The sequence below is a fragment of the Pelophylax lessonae genome (assembly GCF_965119305.1).
Source record: "Pelophylax lessonae genome assembly, chromosome: 1".
Classification (NCBI taxonomy): domain Eukaryota; kingdom Metazoa; phylum Chordata; class Amphibia; order Anura; family Ranidae; genus Pelophylax; species Pelophylax lessonae.
This window is the reverse complement of record NC_138768.1, coordinates 386,115,644-386,129,403: the sequence shown is the minus strand read 5'-3', so window position 1 is coordinate 386,129,403 and position 13,760 is coordinate 386,115,644. Positions and strand designations below refer to the sequence as shown.

General features: G+C 38.0%; 1 long non-coding RNA gene across 1 annotated transcript in view; it reads left to right on the top strand.

Moving 5' to 3' along the window:
• LOC309545120 overlaps positions 1–11,004 on the top strand; it is a 316,091-nt gene extending 305,087 nt beyond the window's left edge. Inside the window, exon 3 of the long non-coding RNA XR_014224875.1 lies at positions 10,979–11,004. This is a non-coding gene — a long non-coding RNA (uncharacterized lncRNA). The remainder of the gene's footprint in view (positions 1–10,978) is intronic.
• Positions 11,005–13,760: the final 2,756 nt, after the last annotated feature.

Genomic DNA, 13,760 nt, shown 5'->3' with positions numbered 1-13,760 from the left:
CGCTTTAAAATCACTAGCAAATTACTTTCCATTGCCCACTTCTTTGTTATAGAAAAAAATCAAAAAAGCACACAGAACCCTGCAAGGGTCTGCTATGTATTTTGTGTGGCCTTGGGGAGGGGGGGGGGAGGGGGAACTGTTTTTCATATGGCTAGCAATGAAATTTAGTCTGCTGGCAATTTAAATGTTATTAATTTTTGTTCTTGTAAACGTCAGTTTTGCTGTAGCACCTTTTAAATCTGGTCTGATTTTTAAGGGGGTCCCCATGTAGCCACCCAAAATGATGTGAGGTCCCCTTTAAAATTCATACCAGACCCTTTATCCAAGCATGCAGCCTGGCTTGCCAGGAAAAGGGGAGGACATGCATGGGGCCCCTCATCCTGTACCATACCAGGCCACATGCTCTCAACATAGGTGTTTTCTTGGCAAATCATCTTGTCATCATGTTGATGATTACAAGAGCTTCTCGCTCACAACCCTGGCCAAGGGTGGCTTTAACAATAATGGGGCCCCAAGATACCACCCTGTTATGTGAATGAGAATGGGGTACATAATAGTACCCCTACTTATTCTCAAAAAATCTTGTAAATCCATCCTCAATAACGATGCCTGACGACAAGAAAAAGATGACCCGATCAATGCATGAAAATAATTCTGATAGTACCACTATAACCACACCCATATTTGTGTAATTAAATTGTCCAAATATGGCCAGTGGCCATATTTAGGCAATGATGTCACTGCTATTCCTGCCCCTTGCTTATGTGGTAGGGATTCCATCAGTAGTTCCTAGGGACACAGTGGGTGCAAGCAAGCACAGCTTCCTAATAACCAGTGACAGAAGGAAGCTGTCATATATAGAAGGTGGGCAAATGTTTTGGCTTCAGTCTGAACACCCAAAGTTTGGTTTAAACCTAGGTTTGGACTGAACCAGCTCATCCTCAGTCAGCCAGTCCCTTGTCATTGAACTGCAGCACATTTGATTAGCTTCTAGCATTATCCTTTCCTTTCCCAGAGTGCTGCTGTGCAGGGTACTCCACTTTATCCTTGTTTAATTTAGGTGATTACACTAGCTGCGTTCAAAAATGATTTATTATTAAATGCAAAGCTGCATTAATCTTTATAACTGGTGGAAGTTCATCTTTGAAGTATATCTAAAGTTAACGTTTTTGTTTTTTTTTTTGGCATGAGGTATGATAGAGGTAAAACCCTGCTTATTTAATTTTTTTCTTATTTATTTAAAAAATCAGGAAGTGAGAGAAAATATCTTTAAGGTGAGAAGAAATCCACTCATAGACACATCACAGACACAGGTATCCCCATTGTAAGATTTTTCTTCTATTGCTGTTCAATAGAAAACTGCAAATTGTTTGATTTTTGATTGCTTTCTGTTCTGGTGACAATGGTCACCAGAATGAACAGAGGGGTGCACTGTCAGCAATAAAAAAAATAACACATGCACAGTAATAAAAAGAATTCTGTAGTTGCCCCACCTAAACCAAATTATTGATTGATACAGCTGATATTGACTGATATTGACTGATTGACTGATACAGCTACACGTATAACCCCTGTTACTAACTCTGTCTTCTCTCTTACCCCACAAGTAATGCTTTGTATGGATTCTCAACTCTGGCCCTCCACAATAAACATTATCATTACCCATATATTCATAGCGATACGCCTAGCTATTGCCAGAAAGAGGAAGTCTGTACTCCCACCTACCATATAAGACAGGGGTCTTCAAACTATGGCCCTCCAGTTGTTCAGGAACTACAATTCCCATCATGCCTAGTCATGTCTGTGAATGTTAGAGTTTTGCAATGCCTCATGGGATGTGTAGTTCCGCAACAGCTGGAGGACCATAGTTTGAGGATCCCTGATATAAGAAGACATTTCTATATTGAATGGAAACTGCCAACTTGAATATGCCTATTCCAAGGCCTATCTAAAACTACCCAAATTATTTGCTACATGGCAACCTTGGCTACAAGACCCTAGAAGTTCTATTCATCTTACATGATTTATTTTTTCCTACTACCAAATCAGACTCCCTTACAGTAGAGTTTTGCATCCATGCCCAGCTGACCGTTGACTTTAGTGCAAACTAACCCATTACCTCTAACTTATTATTATATGCCTCATTTTGCTTATATACCCTTTGCCCTTACTCTGCATATATCCCATTGATTGTGATAAAGCATATCTGTTAATATACTGTATTAGAGTGTATAAGTGCTAGTGCGCTCCAAAAGATGTTCACAGTTTAAACATATGATTGAAGAATCAAAGTAAGGAATGCAAAAACATTCAATTATAATAAAAAATAATAAATAGAAATAAATAAAATGAAATGTATTAGTGCATCAATGATCAGACTTTGTGCAAATGTAAAAAAAAAAGTGCTAAGTGCTAAAGTGCTTGTACACCAGTGAATACCATATTATTAAAAAGTGTCAGAATTCATAAAAAAATTGCCAAAAAAATTATATTTAAAAAACAGTCTTGGAGTCCTTGTTGAATTTAATCTTGTGGCAACACTGATCTATAAACCTTGTCGACTGCACACTCCAAGCAATATGCGGTGCTGCATGCAACCCCAGGTGTCCACACACTAAGGACAGGTGGCTGCTTACCAGAGAACGGCTTTATGATCAGCATACATAGCAGAGAGAATCACCCGATTTAAGGGAAATTTTTGCACAAAAAGAGACCCTTCAAAACAATCGCTTGGTCAGGACACAATAATAGTACAGGATCTTTCAAATACGGTGATGCAAATGGCATGTATTCCCCCCTGTCTCCTATGAATCTTCGGTATATTCCATATAGTATCGATTGGCATGTGGATGAAATAAAGGCTAGATGGTGCATTACCCTTTAAAAGTATTTATTGTAGATAAAAGTTCCCACTTACATAAAAGATGAGAAAATCCAGCGTTTTACAAATGTGTGCAGACCGCGAAGAGTGACGATATGGCTACTCCACCTGACGCACGTTTCTCCGCAACAGGCGTCCACTGGGATTGGAGTATACTGTATTACCTCTCAGGAATGTCACTGATAATGTGTTTTTTTTCTGTTCTTTTTTCTCTATTTCTTTATACAGTTTGTAACTTCCATTGGTCTATAATTCTAATAAAGATTGAGTAAAATAAATAAATAAATAAAATTCTGTAGTGTACCCTTTACTTGGAGAGTCACTAGATTGTAACCTTCCCCCAAGGGTATAAACAGTGATCACCGAAGAAATACAACCCTAACACAGTGCCCACTCCAATTCCCCAGAAGAAATCTTCCTTACTGCAGACAACAAAGCCAATGAGACATTTTCTTCAGAACTTCAGCAATAAAACCTGAACTGGAGTTCTAACCTCCAACCTCCACTAAACTATACGTTAAGGAAACTTTCAGAGTAATGAAGTCTGAGTTCTGTATATTGTAAAGTAAATGAAATATTTTATCATGCCAAGGATAAAAACTGCACTGAGTTTGCTAGGCACAAGCCCTTTTGTTGACCTCTAATCCCACTGATTTGTACTTCAGGTAAAGCAATAATAGATGTATTAGCCCAAATATAAAAAGCAAAGGGAAAGAGATTGTTGCTGTTGTATTTTGTTATTGTTTGAAAATGATAGTATATGTTTTCAGGTAAACTTGTAAGTGCTGTTCTGTCTTCGTCAGTTAGAGCAAAATTACCAACATGTGATGTTGAACCTCCATTATGGAGTCAATTGAAATTCAATGAGTGAAAGGGGTGGGTCAGGCACACTAAGGCTGGGGAGGAAAGCACCAGGTGATGCTGGACAATCTCCAGTCATGAAATGAGGCAGGTTCTACCTGCCTTGCTGCAGCAGCTTCTAATGCACACTGAGAGAACCTCACAGTGTGCAGAGAAAGCACAGTAGAAAATGTCAGTAGAGTAGAGGAGCCTGTACAAGTGATAAACAAAAAATAATGCACAGTGAACCCAATAATAGGCTTTTTACAGCTTGTGCACTTATGTGTCATAGACTCAACCCCCTTTATTGCCTCCAAACCTGACTACATTAAAAGCCCATACACATGGGCCAAATGCTGGCTGACATCAACAGTTTAGCTGGCTTCTGTCAGATGAGCATGCTGGAAAACCAGCAGCTGACTGGCTCCCGATCAGCGTTCTTAGCCAATGGTGGAAAGCGGTGATCGGATTGTTTTGGCGGGGGCAACCCCTGTCAGAACACAACAGCTCATCAGTGGAGATCGCTGTACTAACGTTGGATCATTAGTACAGATTCTCTGACCAGAGCTGAAAGATTTTTTTTATTGTACAACCTACAGGGTTGAACAGAAAAAACTTATAGTGCTCACGGGGCTTAAGAGTTTCACCAGGGAGAAGTGACAGGTGTTCAGTTCATATTCTAAGCCAACTAGGACCTGGGATACTCATTTGGGAGATTCAGGCCACAGAAAGAGTCTACCAAAAGCTGCAAAAGAAGCCCAGCCAGCATATCATAATCGACAGTGCACATCCCAGACTCCAACCTGTAATCTTCTAAAGCAGGTTAACCACTTGACCTCCAGAAGATTTACCCTTCTTATTGACCAGGCTATTTTTTCTGACTTGGCCCTGTGTTACTAAAACTGACAATTGTGCGGTATTGCGACACTGTACTCATTTATCTAATTTTTCCCCCAAGAAATAGAGGTTTCTTTTCGTGGTATTTGATCACCACTGTGTTTTTTATTTTTTGCGCTATAAACAGAAAAGGACTGACAATATTGAAAAAAAAATAATATTTTTTACTGCTATATAACATATCCAATAAAAACATTAAAAAAAAATTAGTTTCTTTATAAATTTAGGCCAATATGTATTCTGCTGCATGTTTTTGGTAAAAAATTCCAAAAGGGGATATTAATTGGTTTAGGTGAAATTAGTTATAGCGTCTACAAACTATGGGATATATTTCTGGATTTTTTTATACTAGTAATGGCGGCGATCAGTGACTTATAGCAAGAATGCAATATTGCGGCAGACATTCTGACACTAGCTGACACTTTATCACTTTGCGGGAACCAGTGACACTAATACAGTGATCAGTGCTAAAAATATGCACTGTCACTGTACTAATGACACTAGATGGGAAGTGTTTGAACATCTAGGGCAATCAAAAGGCTAACTGTGTGCCTAGCCAGTGTTTTTGTGTATACAGTGTGCTGCTTTCACTAGGGGAAGAGACTGGTCCTAGTGTCTTCTTTGCAGGAACACAGGATTGTCCCTTCCCTCCCCGTCAGAACTGAGATACAGTATGTCTTGTTTGCATGGTTATATCTCAGTTCTCTGTGTTTTAATGGCAATTGTCGAGTGCCAGAGCACATTGAGTCCCTGGGACCTGCAGATTCATTTGTGCTGTGAATTAATACAGCAGAAGCGGCCTGCCCATGGAGAGCTTGCCCCCTGCAAGCGGAAATGTAGAATCATGTATATATACATAATTCTGCCCACAGCCACCGCCCTGTAGCAGTAAAAGTACTATAGGATGGCCAGCAAGTGGTAAATATATAATATCATATAATATGGTATAAAATAACATAAAATAATAAAATCGTAATGCTAATACTCTAAGGTGGAAAGGCAAACACTTTGTTAAAGAGGACAGTGCCAAGTAGAAACAAGCAATATCAGTCAGCGATGTACATCTCTCATGAACAGTACTTGATTTAGGTTTATAATTTTGTCACGGGAGTAACTGCTCCATATTAGTAGCTTGGGAGGGGGGGGTGGGGGGCAGAGGTTGAAATTATCAGAATGGGGCCCTAGTGTCTTCCAATCAGATGACTCAGTGTAATCTTTAGGTATGCCACTTTCATGATTTGCATTTTTCAATGTAAAAAATGGGATTGGACACAATAAAATAAAGTTAAACCCAAGGACAGATTCAGAGTAAACATATTGCTATTGCCAAACCATCAAAGAGATACAATCTTTGTCATTTTACTTACACATGCACACTAAAAGCATGATAAGCTGCAGTGCTCTCACTTTTCAAAGTTCCCTTTCAAACTTTTAAAGTTTTGATTAATCAAAAACATGTGAACATCACAGTGACTAAGACGTTATCATTTTCTGCACTTGTGAACTCGCACATCTTTAAATACTTAATTATTCTGCATCACGATATCTATTTATACACAAACTGTGAAATATGACGCTTTTTTTATTCTCACTTTAAGGTTGCTAACTAGGCTTGTATGCATCTGTAAGTATGACAGAATATTAATATATAGCAAGTGTTTTTTTTTTCTGGTTTCTTTAAACTTAAAGTTTTCATCAACTGCAGCATGTAACTTAATTTAAAAAAAATATATATATATTTCGAAGAAATGCCCTACAAGCATTTTTATATCAACCACTGAATAAACTGAGTCTAAAGATAGTTTTCTCATTGTTTTCTGTTTGTCACATAAAACTGAACAGTTTATCAGATATGGAGTTAAACCTGTAGTCAGAGCAAACATCATCATGTCTTTGTGTTGCTTGTGTCTGCATCATGTATATCAGTGGGTGGCAAGGCAATAAACCAATTGGCATTTTCAAATTATATGTCAAGTATTGCTTAATTTAGACAACAGTAGAGCGTGAAGAGCTGGAAGACTGGCTAAAAAGTTGGCATGCCACCCTGTCCATCTGCATGTGTTATCTTTGGTATAGGAATTTCAAGATAATAATATATAATTTAATGTGATACATGCTTAGCATATAAAAACAAAACAATAGTATTTGAATAATTGAATAGTCCCTCAATGCCATGAAATAGAAGACAATGAGAAAGCACTAGGCCGCATTTATCCATGTGTCTATTGAAAAAAACAAAAACAATTTGTGTTCTCAGCATTTACTCTGTTTTGTACCCATCCTGAAAAATTACAGTTTATATTTTAAAGTCCAATGATATTGTAGTGTCTGATGTATTGTTTTAGGGAAAAGCAGATCATTTTTCCACACTGCGGCCTGATATGTTGTAGCACCCCTTGAAGACATTTTTATCTTTTATAATATTTACAGGTTGTAACTGCCAAGACCTGCATGGTACAAACCCAAAACTTTTAGTACCTGCACATTAGCTCTGATCCTAACATCATTTCTTTAGTTGTCACTTATCTATCCTCTACTCTCCCTCTGATCTCCCAGGAAGGCTGTGGGTGTTTATGCCTGTGGGGTTTGCTGGAGCATTACGTTTATTACCCTGAAGTTCTGCTGTGTTAAGGCGTCATCAGTCACCATTGGCTTGTTGTTCTGCCTTCTGCTCCTGTCTTAGATGTATCAACGTCCCTGTCTGTCACTAGTTTTGTTATTGTTGCTATGTTGCTTGTCTTGTCTGTCTGAGGCACTTGTCAGATTTGTGTCCCTGTTTTGATTTTTTTGCCTGTCATCTTGTTCATTAGTGCTGTTGCTTCTTTTTGTTGTGTCGGACTTATGTTTGTCTGCTTTGTCTGCATCATGTTTACCTTTAGCATTTTTGGTGTGTCTCCATATTTGTCTTTCACTTCCTTATCAGTGTTTCATATAGTCCAAAGTCTGCTTGTGTGTCATTGCTGCATTCTTGGGCCTGTTACCTTTGCCTGCTATGGTTACTAGAAAGGATCTGCCGAGCTCTATATCCTAGGGACAATCACATAAAGTCAAATACCAATAGGTTATCACAAAGAGTAGCTACTTTATCAAAAACAGCTGACATTGAGTGCTCACTCATCTCTTTGGTCTGTGGCTGGGTAGAAGGTCCATCTTTTTCTTTTGGATGTATTTATTTTGTCTCTAAAACCTGATATAGACCCTAACAATAAATGACAGTCATATCTGGCTTTTGACCTATGTTTGCCTAAATTCTCAATCCAGTTTTTACCTCCACCTGACTGTAGACTACAACTCAGACTGTAGACTACAACGCCGACTGTAAACTGCAACTCTGCATAGAAACCAATCGGCTTCCAGGTTTTATTGCCAAAGTTTAATTGAATAAGCTGAAGTTAGAAGCTGATTGGCTACCATGCACAGTTACACTAGTTTCTGACTGCACCAGTTTTAGTAAATCTCCCCCAAATTTTTGTATCAATTTGCCTTCAGAAATAATATTTATAGCCTTTGAAGCCCATAAAGCTGCCTGTTATGATCAGCTGTTCCCCATTATCAGGATAGTAATTTTAGTTACATCACACATCTCTTATGCATGTGAGCATGGGCATGAATTCGCCCATCAAAGAGATAATGCATATGTCTAGTTTTCCTTTATGTTTATAGGTGTAACTGTGTTTGTTGATTTTAATCTAACTCTTGCACAATGCAAGGGGAAAACGAGGATGCTTTTTAAGCTAGCTATAGTGTGACTATGATGGTATAGAAAAAGTGCTTCATCAGGACTCTATCTAAAGTAGATTTTTAATAGACAGAAAATATTTACAGCCATAAATCATGTCTGCTTTCTGTGGCAATGGTGTAGAGAATGTTTCTCCACTGGGAGCCGAGTGAACACTATAAGCTCATTTTATATCCAGCTACATCAACTCTGATATAGTTTCAAACTGCAATTGAGGTCAGTGCGGACAAACTGAATAAGCATATATATAATGTAAAAACTGCTTCTCATAAGCTTTTAGAAAAGTTCTTCTGTGCAGTACTGTATATTTTGAAATAGGTTTTTATGCTGCTTTTATACGCTTACTATTATTGATGTCAGTAATGCAGTGTCTAACTTAGTATTTCATACTTCTTACATGAAAATATGCACTTATCTCTACTGCATCCTGGCAAGGAATGTAGTGGTTTTCAAATACTTAGGATATTACTGGCATTAAAGACTGGACAATATATAGATACTAGTAAATGAGCAATCTGCAAAGAAACAACAGCTAAATGTTGGTAAGACAGGCTTGTCACCTTTAGAAAGTGTAATTTCAAGTGTAATACCAACACAATTCTAGTTTTAGATTGAAAGGATAATTTATAGATTAAAAAAAAGCAATTGTAATTAGGACCCCAAATAAATCCATTGTGGTACTTTGAAGGGTCGGCTAAATTGTTTACCATGTTGATATTCTTTAGAGGACACTTCAAATGCATGACAAAATGATGCATAACAAAATGAATTGAATCAAAGAAAATCATAGCAATATTGGTGTCCTTTTAAAACAGAAATGTGCAAAAACTCTCATATAAAGTGTTGGTTCTTCATATCCTTAAAAGTGCATTCTCAGTGGCCTAGGATCACTCACCAGATTTTTCTCACCTCTCATTACAATATGCTAGATAGGCAGGGAGATGGAAAGCTTCCTGGTTCCTTTATTACTCCTTAATGGATCCACTAGGTAAAGTGCAAAGACAACAAAAAAGGTTCATAGTGCAACAATGTAACTTTATTAAAACAGTAAGATAAAAAAAAAATAATACTCAAAAGACAAGTGTTTTATCACACCAGACACCATCAAGAGTGGACAAGGCACTGTATTTACAAAGCAGTACAGCCATGGCCAAAAGTTTTGAGAATCACACAAATATTAATTTTCACAAAGTCCCCTGCCTCCGTTTTTATTATAGCAATTGGCATATACTCAAGAATGTTATGAAGAGAGATCAGATAAATTGCAATTAGGAGGGCACACAGTAAGGCATCAAAGTGGTATAAGTGAAATAGTATGGCTAAGGCTATGTTTAGACATGTGTCTAAAAGCAGCACACCCCTAGAAAGCAATCTGTGTTTAGATCTCATTTCAGAGGTGATTAACAGGTGGTGAGGAGGCTTTTGACAGAGGTGACAGGTGGTTTTGACCCCATTTTTTCCAAGCAAACATGCATTCCATACAGTTGTGGGGCATTTGTGGCACTTCCTTATTTGCTTACCCCCCACCAATCTTGACTTGTTGGATAATTTTTATTGCAGGCACAAAACATTAAGATTGCGGCATGTGAACACCACACATATTTAACACCCCTACCACTAAGCTAAACAAGACCTTCAACTGATGTCTTTATCCATGATATCTGATGTATGCGGTCTTGAGAACCAAGCCAAACGACTTTTTCCCAGTTTTCTGTCTACAGGCATTTTTTGAGTGGATTGGCATTAACACGTTTCCACAAGTTATAGCTGAATTTAAAGGCCATGTTGTATCTTATGATTTTTTTGTGTGTTCAGAGACTATGGTTAGTGCATTTGCTTTGAATAGCGTGGCTTGTGTTCACTAATTTCTTTTTATTTTCTTTGGATTGTCCCATTTGTTGAATCAAAATATACAAGAAAGATTCCATTTCCTAAGTCATTAACTGACAAAATTGATGTAAAATGTATTCATTTAATATTTGCTTTCATATTTAGAAAGCAGTAAACATGACATTTACCAAACATTCACTGCAGGTGAATCAGTCAATGACTTTTGAAGATAAATTTCCCCATGGTGTCTGCTGCTACAGACATTAGGGATTGCTTTAAAGCACGTTTGCTGCTTGTCAAAAATACATAAATATTTGAATGTTCATAGCCTAGGCACAGGTTCACTTTAAGCGATAGCATTATTTTTGCTAGTCTTCAAAGTAATCATTTTGCAATGCTTTATAGAATAATGGAACATAGCTATTAGCTTTTGTAAATGTTCAGCATTACATCATACAGTTACTACTGACTAGAAAATAAAAATAGATGTATTCTAGCCAGAACAGTGAGCTGTAACCAACATTAATGTATTTTTCATTGTATAAATCCTAATCTGAATGTCCACAATTCTCCAGTTCCATTAGTCTACTCTAGAAGTTTGACATTAGTGCCCTGGTATTTTAAAATGTTGATGTATTATTTGTATGTAGCATTCTGAGCAATGACTTTACTGAAAAAGGATTTCAGAAATGTTACAACTTTATTTTTATGTTATTGTATGATGTATGTGAAGTTGTTTACTTTTCATTTCTATGTACTAAATGTCTCACAATTATTTTTTCTCTTTACAGATGTGAAAAAGCATCTTAAATAAAGGTACGTTTCAAAACACTTTCATTTATTTTGCTGGCTGCTTTGTATACAAGGTATTGAAATATATATATTTTTTTTAAGAGAAGTGTGGGGGTTATTTTTTTTAGAATCCTACTTACCTAGGTGGATGCAACATCGGTATGATGCTGCCTCTGTCTCCTGCCGGGCGATCAAACACCGCTGATCGTTCGGCTCTCAGGGCTCCCTGAGCAGAGAGCTGGTGACTGTCAGTCACCGCTGTCTGCTCTACCCCCCCTCACTCACTGGAATGCTGGGCGGTGGAGGGAGTGGCCGGCTCAGGCTCTCAGCGTTTCGCTGAAAGGCTAATCCGGATGCCAGTCCAGGCATGTAGGTGGATCCCAACTTCATTGTTGTGATCTTGCACAAGCCTGGAACGGCCCTGTAACGTCAGCCGACAACAGGCTTCAGCCCACTGTCTGCTGTAAATGGATCACAGCAGTGTAGAGTCAACTGAACTGCTGTGATCCATAGGAGAAGTACAGCCAAACAAGCTTTGGCTGTACTTCTCCTTTAACATTCTATGCAAGCCTTGTCTGTAAAGATCGCTACTGTTGAAAATGTACCTATAAATACAATGATGAATTGCTAAGGTATAAAAGGTGCAATAAAGAAAAATGTTGTAGTGACCCAGTGCCCGTGACTAGGCTTCCTGTTTTTAGTATATGTCCTGCTGAAGCAAGGATACTAGGTTCCCTGTTTTTATGTATCATTCTGTGGATGTTGTAAGCTTCGTTGTTGAACCTAGGAGGCTGAAGAAAAGCTGGAGAAAGTAAACAATGTTGCTCACACTGACACAGAATGTTTATTTAACATTAGCCCCACTCCCAATAGTTTCTTCTTTTTGAATTGTATGACTTGAATACTTGTATGACTTAACATACCGTATGACTTGAATGACAAAAACTAAAGACAATACATCCGAAATGTAGCATGAAAGCATGTTGGTAGGTATTGGAAATACAATTATTACTGAAATAATTTATTACACTAAACAAACAGCATAACAGCACAGCTAGTGAAAATAATCCTTCATATGCATTCTTTTCTTTTTTGATTTTGTGGTGTTTATACTTTGTGATACTGCTATTGCCTGATATTCTTGTAGTTTAGGTTGTAAGGATTTTGTTCTGCTTAGAATTTTTTTTATTTAATTGAAACACACAAATGCAGTAAATAGCTTTTTAAGAAGTAATTAGGTTATATGATTATCAAACTCAGAAAGCAGTTATAACAGTTAATGTAGTGGAATACTGAAGCAAAGCATAAAATAATTGCTCACAAGAAATAACTCGAATGAGCAGTGTTTTTTTTTGTAGAAGTAGCAATCTTTTATTTGGCTGTACAGGACTCCTTTTCTGTCTATGTCTGTTGTAAAGGACAGGTTTAAGTTTATCTAAGCTAAAGCCCCATACACACGCATCGATTATTGGCCAATCGGCCGATTTTTGGCTTGTTAGTATGATGCTTCCGACAACCGACTCCGACTTTTTGGCCGAAAAAAATATGGCGTGCAGGCTATAAAATTTTTGTTGGCCGTCAACACAACGGCCGATTTTCCGTCAGTCAGTACAGATTTCGGCATACAAAAATCTGATGAGCAAGACTGAGCATGCTCAGAGAAGAAAAAACACACGGAAAGTAAATCAGCACATGACATCACTTCTGAAGTAGCTTTTTGTTGGCTGAGAAAATTTGTGTGCAGTCTAGGCACATTCCAACCAACAAAACACCACTCTGGACAAAAGTCGGACGATCAGTCGGCCGATAATCGTTTTGTGTGTCTACGAGGCATTACACTAAAGCTGGACATACACACATAGGGGTTGATTTACTAAAACTGGAGAGTTCAAAATCTGGTGTAGCTCCGCCAAGAAACCAATCAGCTTCAAGATTTAAAGCAACAATAAACCTTAATTTTTTAAATTAAAATAATACATTTTTTATACTTACCTGCTCTGTGCAATGTTTTTGCACAAAGAAGCCCTGATCATCTTCTTTTGGGGTCCCCCACTGGCGCGCAGGCTCCTTCTCTTCAGCGAGTGCCCTCATAGAAACCCTTGAACCACCCTGCCTGCGTCTATTGACACAGACTGGGTGGCTCAGCCCCACCCCCATTCCCTCAGCACAGCATTCTGCAGATTTGCATTCATATAATGCATTAAGGTAAAAAAAAAAACCTTAGGCCTTTAGAACCATTTTAATTGAAAAAGCTGAAGTTAGAAGCTACCATGGACAGTTGCACCAGATTTTGCACTCTCCAGTTTTAGCAAATCAACCTTATAGTTTCCTGTGGGCTGAATGAAATAAATCTGAAAGATCCCTCCATTTATAGTATGCTATGTCAGTTAGGAGGGTGCTGACAAGGCCATCCACATAGGTCATTTTAGTCAGTTCATCAAAAACTGGCCTCACGAGATAAACTGCACTCCAACCCCAGCTGCTTACTTACTTTCACAGTCTACTTTAGTGTTTACCTGATTCTTCTCAACACTGATAAACTTGAATGTGGATAAATACAGAGACATGAGATTCAGCATCGCCAGCACTAAAGAGAATTTCTGCAGAGGGTAGGTAAACGCAGAAGCAGACATCTGCTCCGATAGGGAGGTAGGAAAGCATCTGGGAGGGTTAAGACAGTTTTTCTTAGAAAGGCTGATGAGTAGGTTAGACTTAGTTTAGATAAACCTGTTCTTAAAAGTCAAATTAGATAATGAACAAAGATTGTGTCAATACAAGAGG